General features: G+C 63.6%; 2 non-coding genes across 2 annotated transcripts; both read left to right on the forward strand.

Moving 5' to 3' along the window:
• Positions 1-2,386: 2,386 nt before the first annotated feature.
• Positions 2,387-2,505, forward strand: LOC131873316 (5S ribosomal RNA). Its single transcript, XR_009371295.1, has one exon. It is a non-coding gene; the product is annotated as a 5S ribosomal RNA (ribosomal RNA).
• Positions 2,506-8,947: 6,442 nt separating this feature from the next.
• LOC131873317 (5S ribosomal RNA) lies at positions 8,948-9,066 on the forward strand. Its single transcript, XR_009371296.1, has one exon. It is a non-coding gene; the product is annotated as a 5S ribosomal RNA (ribosomal RNA).
• Positions 9,067-10,767: the final 1,701 nt, after the last annotated feature.

Consider the following 10,767-nt stretch of genomic DNA (forward strand, 5'->3'; position numbering starts at 1 on the left):
TAGGGTGGATTCCAAAGAGGGTCATAGGGTGGGTGCCAAGGTGGGTTGGTGATATAGTGGGTTCAAAGGTGGGTACTAGGGTGGGTTCCAAGGTGGGTCACAAGTTGGGTGCCAGGATGCGTGGGTGTTAGGTTGGGTGCCAAGGTGGGCTCCTGCGTGGGTGGGTGCTAGGGTGGGTTTCAAGGTGGACGCGAGGGCGGGTGCCAAGGTGGGTAACAAGTTGGGTGTTAGGATGGGTGAGTGCTAGAGTGGGTGCCAAGGTGGGTGGGTGCTAAGGTGGATGCCAAGGTGGTTCACAGGGTGGGTGGGTTCTAGGGTGAGTTCCAAGGTGGGTCACAGGTTTAGTGCTAGGGTGCGTGTCAAGGCGGGTGTCGAGGTGCCTGGGTGCTAGGGTGTGGATGCCAATGTGGGTCATAGGGTGGGTACTAGGGTGGGCTGCAATGTGGGTGCCAAGGTGGGTAACATGCTCGGTTGGTTCTAAATTGGGTGTCAGGGTGGGTGTGCACCCACCTTGCCCGAGGTGGGTGCCAAGGTGCCAGTGTGGGTGGGTGCTAAGGTGGATGCCAAGGTGGGTGAGAAGGTGGGTGATAGGTTGAGTGGTAGGATGGGTGGGTGCCAAGATGGGTCACAGGGTGGGTGCAAGGGTGGGTAGGTGCTAGGGTTGGTGTCAGGGTGGGTGGGTGCTAGGTTGGGTTCCAAGGTGGGTGCGAGGGTGAGTGTCAAGGTGGGTCACAGGTTAGGTGCTAGGATGGGTGAGTGCTAGGGTGCAAAGGTGCCAGGGTGGGTGCTAGGATGGGTCGATGCTAGGGTGAGTGGCAAGGTGGGTCCACAAGTGTCAAGGTGGGTGCCGAGGTGGGTGCCAACTTGGGTTCCAAGGTGGGTGCCAAGTGGGCGACTGCTATGGTGGATGCCAAGGTGGGTCACGGGGTGGGTGCCAAGTTGCTAGGTTGTGTTCCAAGGTGGGTGCCAACGTGGCTGCTAGGGTGCGTGGGTTAAAGGGTGTGTCACAACGTGGGTGCCAGGATGGGTGCGCACCCACACTGGCCAAGACGGGTGCAAGGTTGGGTTCCAAGCCCGGTCACAGGCTGGGTGCTAGGATGGGTGGGTGCCAAGGTGGGCACCAGGGTGGGTGCACCCACCCTGGCCAAGGTGGGTCACGGGGTGGGTCCTAGGGTGGGTAACAGGGTGGGTACTAAGGTGCGTGCCAAGGTGGGTCATGGGGTGGGTGCCAAGGTGGGCACCAGGGTGGGTGTGCACCAACCCTAGCCAGGGTAGGTCACGGGGTGGTTGTCGGGGTGGGCGTCAAGGAGCCAAGGTGGGTGGCAAGTAGCCAAGTTGCGTGCCAAGGTGGGTGTCGGGGTGGGTGCCAAGGATCCAAGGTGGGTGCCAAGGAACCAAGGTGGGTGTCTGGGTGGGTGCCGAGGTGGGAGCCAGGGTGGGTCCCAAGGTGAGTGCAAAGGTGGGTGCCAGGGTCAAGGTGAGTGCCAATGTGGGTTCCAAGGTGCCAGGGTCAGGGTGAGTGCCAATGTGGGTTCAAAGGTGCTAAGTTGGGTGCGAGGTTGGGTGCGAGGGTGGGTGGGTGCCAAGGTGTGCTAGGTGGAAGCCCGGGTGGGTCGGCATCCCATGGGTGTCGAGTTGGGTGCCTGATGGGTGCTTCTTGTCAAGTTTTAGTCGTCGGGACTCATTTCGAGCCTTAGAGGTCGTTTCTTGTCCGGTTGCCCTGTCTTCGACCTGGGAACCCAATTTTGGTCCTCGGGTCCCATTTTTTTTTGTCTCGCATCCCACTTTTGGCCTGTGGCCTTTTCGGGGTCGATTCTCGTTTTGGGCATCAGAGCATGTTTCTTCTCCTAAAACCCAATATTTGTTTATTAAGTCTCGGAACACATTTTTGTTCTCGTGGACCCATCATGGGTCTTGGAACGCATTTGTGGTCCTTGGGTCCCATTTTGCATCCCGAAACTTGTGTTTTGGTGCTTGATCCCTATTTTGGGTGCCCACCTTGCACCAAGTGCGCACCCGGGGCAAACCGAGCGCCTTGGTGCACCGGGGCAAGATCGAGCGTGCACCCGAGGCGCCCCGAACATGCACCAAGGTGCACTCGGCCCACATGTGAGCGCAGGTCGTTGCGCCCGAGGTGGTGTGTGGGCACCGCGTTGCAGACGGGACACTGCACGCACACGACGCCCCGTCCAGGTGCACGCACGTAGGCCGGGCCGGGTGCACACCCGACGCCCTAGCAAGGTGCGCGCACCCGGGCAGGGCTCACACTTGGCGAACGGGGCGCACTTCGCGAGGGAGGGTGTGCACCTCGACGGGGGTGGGTGGCCGGGGTGGATTCGCACGTGGGTCGCGGTTTGCTAAGTACACACTGCGACAAGCTCATAACGGGTGCGATCATACCAGCGTTAGTGCACCGGATCCCATCAGAACTCCGCAGTTAAGCGCGCTTGGGCCGGAGTAGTACTAGGATGGGTGACCTCCCGGGAAGTCCCGGTGTTGCACCCTTTCTTAGTTTTTCGCCGGGCGTCGCAATGCTATTTGAATAAACCTTTTGCCCGTTTGCGTTCTCGTCGGGGCCGGGCCGGGCCGGGGTGCGCTGCCCGCACTACCGCGCGCGCGGGGGGCGACACCGAGCGCGCACCCGAGGCGCCCCGAGCACACAGGCCACGGTGCAACCCGGGCGTTGTGCGCGCACCCCGGTGCGCCCGAGGTGCTGCGCGCGCACCCAGGTGAAATCGGTGTGCACCTCGGCCAGTGCGCGCTCGGTCGAGTCGCGCACGTTGGCCAAGGTGCACGGTGATGTTTCTTACTCTAAGGTTCCGCACCAGACGCCCGGGACAGGTGAGCGAAGCTGGGCGGGGCCGGGTGCGCGGCCGGGGCAGGTGCACGCAGCTGGAGAGAGCTTTGGAGCACACCAGAGGTGCGCACCTTGGAGCACACTTCGGAGCGCACCAATGATGCGCTCCATTCAAAAGTTTCCTGAAAAGGCAAAAAAAGTTGAGATTATAGAATTTCCCACTTGAGAGATTGTAAAAAAAAAAAATTTAAAATGAAGGAAACGCGGGTGCCAAGGTGTGCGCGCCCGGGTGCGCAGCCCAGCCAAGGTGTGCGCACCAAGGCGCCCACCCTGGCGAAGGTGCACGCAAGGTGCGCACCCGAGGCAAACCGGACAATTAACCCAACTTTCGACTTCGCGCGCACCTGCGCACCTTGGAGCGCACTTCGGAGCGCTCCTTGTTGCGCACCAATCTTGGGCACCTCGGAGTGCACCATGGCGCCCACCAAGGTGCGCACCCGGGGCAAACCGAGCTCCGACTTCGTGCGCACCTTGGAGCGCACGAAAGGTGCGCACCATGGCGCCCACCAAGGTGCGCAGCCCAGCCAAGGCGTGCGCATCAAGGTGCGCACCCTGGCGAAGGTGCGCACCCGGGGCAAACCGAGCTCCGACTTCGTGCGCACCTTGGAGCGCACAAAGGGTGCGCAACCCAGCCAAGGTGTGCGCACCCCGGGCAAACCGAGCTCCGAATCGTGCGCACCTTGGAGCACACTTCGGAGCCCTCCTTGGTGCGCACCGATGTTGCGCACCTCGGAGCGCACCCGGGGAAAACAATGCAATTAACCCGACTTTCGACTTCGTGGGCACCTCGGAGCGCTCTCGGGTTCGCACCTCGGAGCACACCGAGGTGCGCACCTTTGATGCGCTGCCTTCACCAATTTCCAGAAAAGGCAAGAAAACATTGAGAAGGTGTGCGCACCGAGGTGCCCACCCTGGCGAAGGTGCACGCGAGGTGCGCACCCGGGGCAAACCGGGCTCCGACTTCGTGCACGCCATGCTGCGCACCTTGGAGGGCCATGGTGCGCACCTTGGAGCACACTTCGGAGCGCTCAATGGTGCCCAACCCAGCCAAGGTGCCCACCGCGGCGAAGGTGCACGCGAGGTGCGCACCCGGGGCAAACCGGGCTCCGACTTCGTGCACGCCGCACCTTGGAGCACACTTCGGAGCGCTCCTTGGTGCGCACCAGGGCGCGCAACCCAGCCGAGGTGCCCACCCCGGCGAAGGTGCACGCGGGGTGCGCACCCGAGGCAAACCGGGCTCCGACTTCGTGCACGCCATGGTGCCCACCGCGGCGAAGGTGCACGCGAGGTGCGCACCCGGGGCAAACCGGGCTCCGACTTCGTGCACGCCGCACCTTGGAGCACACTTCGGAGCGCTCCTTGGTGCGCACCAGGGCGCGCAACCCAGCCGAGGTGCCCACCCCGGCGAAGGTGCACGCGAGGTGCGCACCCGGGGCAAACCGGGCTCCGACTTCGTGCACGCCATGGTGCCCACCGCGGCGAAGGTGCACGCGAGGTGCGCACCCGGGGCAAACCGGGCTCCGACTTCGTGCACGCCGCACCTTGGAGCACACTTCGGAGCGCTCCTTGGTGCGCACCATGGTGCCCACCAGGGCGCGCAACCCCGCCGAAGGTGCACGCGAGGTGCGCACCCGGGGCAAACCGGGCTCCGACTTCGTGCACGCCGCACCTTGGAGCACACTTCGGAGCGCTCCTTGGTGCGCACCAGGGCGCGCAACCCCGCCGAAGGTGCACGCGAGGTGCGCACCCGGGGCAAACCGGGCTCCGACTTCGTGCACGCCATGGTGCGCACCAGGGTGCCCACCGCGGCGAAGGTGCGCACCCGGGGCAAACCGGGCTCCGACTTCGTGCACGCCGCACCTTGGAGCACACTTCGGAGCGCTCCTTGGTGCGCACCAGGGCGCGCAACCCAGCCGAGGTGCCCACCCCGGCGAAGGTGCACGCGAGGTGCGCACCCGGGGCAAACCGGGCTCCGACTTCGTGCACGCCATGGTGCCCACCGCGGCGAAGGTGCACGCGAGGTGCGCACCCGGGGCAAACCGGGCTCCGACTTCGTGCACGCCGCACCTTGGAGCACACTTCGGAGCGCTCCTTGGTGCGCACCATGGTGCCCACCAGGGCGCGCAACCCCGCCGAAGGTGCACGCGAGGTGCGCACCCGGGGCAAACCGGGCTCCGACTTCGTGCACGCCGCACCTTGGAGCACACTTCGGAGCGCTCCTTGGTGCGCACCAGGGCGCGCAACCCCGCCGAAGGTGCACGCGAGGTGCGCACCCGGGGCAAACCGGGCTCCGACTTCGTGCACGCCATGGTGCGCACCAGGGTGCCCACCGCGGCGAAGGTGCGCACCCGGGGCAAACCGGGCTCCGACTTCGTGCACGCCGCACCTTGGAGCACACTTCGGAGCGCTCCTTGGTGCGCACCAGGGCGCGCAACCCAGCCGAGGTGCCCACCCCGGCGAAGGTGCACGCGAGGTGCGCACCCGGGGCAAACCGGGCTCCGACTTCGTGCACGCCATGGTGCCCACCGCGGCGAAGGTGCGCACCCGGGGCAAACCGGGCTAGGACTTCGTGCACGCCGCACCTTGGAGCACACTTTGGAGCGCTCCTTGGTGCGCACCATGGTGCCCACCAGGCCGCGCAACCCAGCCAAGGTGTGCGCACCAAGGTGCACGCGAGGTGCGCACCCGGGGCAAACCGGGGTCCGGCTTCGTGCACGCCGCACCTTGGAGCACACATCGGGGCGCTCCCGGGTTCGCACCGGCGTTGCGCACCGTGGTGGGCACCTCGGAGCGCACCGTGGTGGGCACCTCGGAGCACACCAAGGTGGGCAGCGAGGTGCGCACCTTTGATGCGATGCCTTCACTAATTTCCATAAAAGGCAAAAAAAAACGAGATTTTAAAATTTCCGTTTTGAAAGATAGTGAGAAAAAGGGAATGCTGGTGCCATCTTGAGCCCGCCCTGGTGCGCAGCCCAGCCAAGGTGTGCGCACCAAGGTGCCCACCCTGGCGAAGGTGCGCGCCCGGGCAATTAACCCAACTTCCAACTTCGCGCGCGCCAGGGTGGGAGCGCACCCAACAACCGGGCCTGGGAAGAGCCAATGCGAGAAACCCCACCAAACGCTCTGACAAAAAAAGAGGGGGCGCTCCAGTAACCCCGCTTCGGAGCGCACCCTGGGCAAACCCAGCCAGGGTGCCCACCCCGGCCAAGGTGCAGGCGAGGTGCGCACCCGGGGCAAACCGGGCTCCGACAACGTGCACGCCGCACCTTGGAGCACACTTCGTAGCGCTCCCGGGTGCGCACCTCAGAGCACACCAAGGTGGGCAGCGAGGTGCGCACCTTTGATGCGCTGCCTTCACTAATTTCCAGAAAAGGCAAAAAAAAGAGGAGATTTTAAAATTTCCGTTTTGAAAGATAGTGAAAAAAACGGAACGCGGGTGCCATCTTGAGCCCGCCCTGGTGCACAGCCCAGGTAAGGTGCCCACCCTGGCAAAGGTGCGCACCCGGGCAATTAACCCTACTTCCGACTTCGTGCGCGCCAGGGTGGCAACCGGGCCTGGGAAGAGCCAATGCGAGAAACCCCACCAAACGCTCCGACAAAAAAAGAGGCGGCGCTCCAATAACCCCGCTTCGGAGCGCAGCCGGGGCAAACCCAGCCAAGGTGCCCACCCCGACGAAGGTGCACGCGAGGTGCGCACCCGGGGCAAACCGGGCTCCGACAACGTGCACGCAGCACCTTGGAGCACACTTCGAAGCACTCCCGGGTGCCCACCGGCGTTGCGCACCGTGGTGGGCAGCGAGGTGCGCACCTTTGATGCGCTGCCTTCACTAATTTCCAGAAAAGGCAAAAAAAAATGAGATTTTAAAATTTCCGTTTTGAAAGATAGTGAAAAAAACGGAACGCGGGTGCCATCTTGAGCCCGCCCTGGTGCGCAGCCCAGGCAAGGCATGCGCACCAAGGTGCCCACCCGCGGTGCACGCCCGGGGCAAACCGGGCTCCGACTTCGTGCAGGCCGCACCTTGGAGCACACTTCGGAGCGCTCCTTGGTGCGCACCATGGTGCCCACCAGGGCGCACCCGGGGCAAACCGGGCTCCGACTTCGTGCACGCCGCACCTTGGAGCACACATCGGAGCGCTCCCAGGTTCGCACCAGCGTTGCGCACCTTTGATGCGCTGCCTTCACTAATTTCCAGAAAAGGCAAAAAAAAACGATATTTTAAAATTTCCGTTCTGAAAGATAGTGAAAAAAACGGAACGCGGGTGCCATCTTGAGCCCTTCCTGGTGCGCAGCCCAGGCAAGTTGTGCGCACCAAGGTGCCCACCCTGGCGGAGGTGCGCGCCCGGGGCAAACCGGGCTCCGACTTCGTGCACTGCATGGTGCCCACCAAGGCGCGCAACCCAGCCAAGGTGCCCACCGCAGCGAAGGTGCACGCGAGGTGCGCACCCGAGGTGCACACCCGGGGCAAACCGAGCTCCGACTTCGTGCACGCCGCACCTTGGAGCACACTTCAGAGCGCTCCTTGGTGCGCACCAGGGCGCGCAACCCAGCCAAGGTGCTCACCCCGGCGAAGGTGCACGCGAGGTGCGCACCCGGGGCAAGCCGGGCTCGGACTTCGTGCACGCCGCACCTTGGAGCACACATCGGAGCGCTCCCGGGTTCGCACCAGCATTGCGCACCTTTGATGCGCTGCCTTCACTAATTTCCAGAAAAGGCAAAAAAAAAAAAAAAACGAGATTTTAAAATTTCCGTTTTGAAAGATAGTGAAAAAAACGGAACGCGGGTGCCATCTTGAGCCCGCCCTGGTGTGCAGCCCAGGCAAGTTGTGCGCACCAAGGCACCCACCCTGGCCAAGGTGGGTCACGGGGTGGGTCCTAGGGTGGGTAACGGGGTGGGTACTAAGGTGCGTGCCAAGGTGGGTCATGGGGTGGGTGCCAAGGTGGGCACCAGGGTGGGTGTGCACCAACCCTAGCCAGGGTAGGTCACGGGGTGGTTGTCGGGGTGGGCGTCAAGGAGCCAAGGTGGGTGGCAAGTAGCCAAGTTGCGTGCCAAGGTGGGTGTCGGGGTGGGTGCCAAGGATCCAAGGTGGGTGCCAAGGAACCAAGGTGGGTGTCTGGGTGGGTGCCGAGGTGGGAGCCAGGGTGGGTCCCAAGGTGAGTGCAAAGGTGGGTGCCAGGGTCAAGGTGAGTGCCAATGTGGGTTCCAAGGTGCCAGGGTCAGGGTGAGTGCCAATGTGGGTTCAAAGGTGCTAAGTTGGGTGCGAGGTTGGGTGCGAGGGTGGGTGGGTGCCAAGGTGTGCTAGGTGGAAGCCCGGGTGGGTCGGCATCCCATGGGTGTCGAGTTGGGTGCCTGATGGGTGCTTCTTGTCAAGTTTTAGTCGTCGGGACTCATTTCGAGCCTTAGAGGTCGTTTCTTGTCCGGTTGCCCTGTCTTCGACCTGGGAACCCAATTTTGGTCCTCGGGTCCCATTTTTTTTTGTCTCGCATCCCACTTTTGGCCTGTGGCCTTTTCGGGGTCGATTCTCGTTTTGGGCATCAGAGCATGTTTCTTCTCCTAAAACCCAATATTTGTTTATTAAGTCTCGGAACACATTTTTGTTCTCGTGGACCCATCATGGGTCTTGGAACGCATTTGTGGTCCTTGGGTCCCATTTTGCATCCCGAAACTTGTGTTTTGGTGCTTGATCCCTATTTTGGGTGCCCACCTTGCACCAAGTGCGCACCCGGGGCAAACCGAGCGCCTTGGTGCACCGGGGCAAGATCGAGCGTGCACCCGAGGCGCCCCGAACATGCACCAAGGTGCACTCGGCCCACATGTGAGCGCAGGTCGTTGCGCCCGAGGTGGTGTGTGGGCACCGCGTTGCAGACGGGACACTGCACGCACACGACGCCCCGTCCAGGTGCACGCACGTAGGCCGGGCCGGGTGCACACCCGACGCCCTAGCAAGGTGCGCGCACCCGGGCAGGGCTCACACTTGGCGAACGGGGCGCACTTCGCGAGGGAGGGTGTGCACCTCGACGGGGGTGGGTGGCCGGGGTGGATTCGCACGTGGGTCGCGGTTTGCTAAGTACACACTGCGACAAGCTCATAACGGGTGCGATCATACCAGCGTTAGTGCACCGGATCCCATCAGAACTCCGCAGTTAAGCGCGCTTGGGCCGGAGTAGTACTCGGATGGGTGACCTCCCGGGAAGTCCCGGTGTTGCACCCTTTTTTAGTTTTTCGCCGGGCGTCGCAATGCTATTTGAATAAACCTTTTGCCCGTTTGCGTTCTCGTCGGGGCCGGGCCGGGCCGGGGTGCGCTGCCCGCACTACCGCGCGCGCGGGGGCGACACCGAGCGCGCACCCGAGGCGCCCCGAGCACACAGGCCACGGTGCAACCCGGGCGTTGTGCGCGCACCCCGGTGCGCCCGAGGTGCTGCGCGCGCACCCAGGTGAAATCGGTGTGCACCTCGGCCAGTGCGCGCTCGGTCGAGTCGCGCACGTTGGCCAAGGTGCACGGTGATGTTTCTTACTCTAAGGTTCCGCACCAGACGCCCGGGACAGGTGAGCGAAGCTGGGCGGGGCCGGGTGCGCGGCCGGGGCAGGTGCACGCAGCTAGAGAGAGCTTTGGAGCACACCAGAGGTGCGCACCTTGGAGCACACTTCGGAGCGCACCAATGATGCGCTCCATTCAAAAGTTTCCTGAAAAGGCAAAAAAAGTTGAGATTATAGAATTTCCCACTTGAGAGATTGTAAAAAAAAAAAATTTAAAATGAAGGAAACGCGGGTGCCAAGGTGTGCGCGCCCGGGTGCGCAGCCCAGCCAAGGTGTGCGCACCAAGGCGCCCACCCTGGCGAAGGTGCACGCAAGGTGCGCACCCGAGGCAAACCGGACAATTAACCCAACTTTCGACTTCGCGCGCACCTGCGCACCTTGGAGCGCACTTCGGAGCGCTCCTTGGTGCGCACCAATCTTGGGCACCTCGGAGTGCACCATGGCGCCCACCAAGGTGCGCACCCGGGGCAAACCGAGCTCCGACTTCGTGCGCACCTTGGAGCGCACGAAAGGTGCGCACCATGGCGCCCACCAAGGTGCGCAGCCCAGCCAAGGCGTGCGCATCAAGGTGCGCACCCTGGCGAAGGTGCGCACCCGGGGCAAACCGAGCTCCGACTTCGTGCGCACCTTGGAGCGCACAAAGGGTGCGCAACCCAGCCAAGGTGTGCGCACCCCGGGCAAACCGAGCTCCGAATCGTGCGCACCTTGGAGCACACTTCGGAGCCCTCCTTGGTGCGCACCGATGTTGCGCACCTCGGAGCGCACCCGGGGAAAACAATGCAATTAACCCGACTTTCGACTTCGTGGGCACCTCGGAGCGCTCTCGGGTTCGCACCTCGGAGCACACCGAGGTGCGCACCTTTGATGCGCTGCCTTCACCAATTTCCAGAAAAGGCAAGAAAACATTGAGAAGGTGTGCGCACCGAGGTGCCCACCCTGGCGAAGGTGCACGCGAGGTGCGCACCCGGGGCAAACCGGGCTCCGACTTCGTGCACGCCATGCTGCGCACCTTGGAGGGCCATGGTGCGCACCTTGGAGCACACTTCGGAGCGCTCAATGGTGCCCAACCCAGCCAAGGTGCCCACCGCGGCGAAGGTGCACGCGAGGTGCGCACCCGGGGCAAACCGGGCTCCGACTTCGTGCACGCCGCACCTTGGAGCACACTTCGGAGCGCTCCTTGGTGCGCACCAGGGCGCGCAACCCAGCCGAGGTGCCCACCCCGGCGAAGGTGCACGCGGGGTGCGCACCCGGGGCAAACCGGGCTCCGACTTCGTGCACGCCATGGTGCCCACCGCGCCAAGGTGCACGCGAGGTGCGCACCCGGGGCAAACCGGGCTCCGACTTCGTGCACGCCGCACCTTGGAGCACACTTCGG

Source organism: Cryptomeria japonica, unplaced genomic scaffold, assembly GCF_030272615.1.
Source record: "Cryptomeria japonica unplaced genomic scaffold, Sugi_1.0 HiC_scaffold_1497, whole genome shotgun sequence".
Lineage (NCBI taxonomy): Eukaryota > Viridiplantae > Streptophyta > Pinopsida > Cupressales > Cupressaceae > Cryptomeria > Cryptomeria japonica.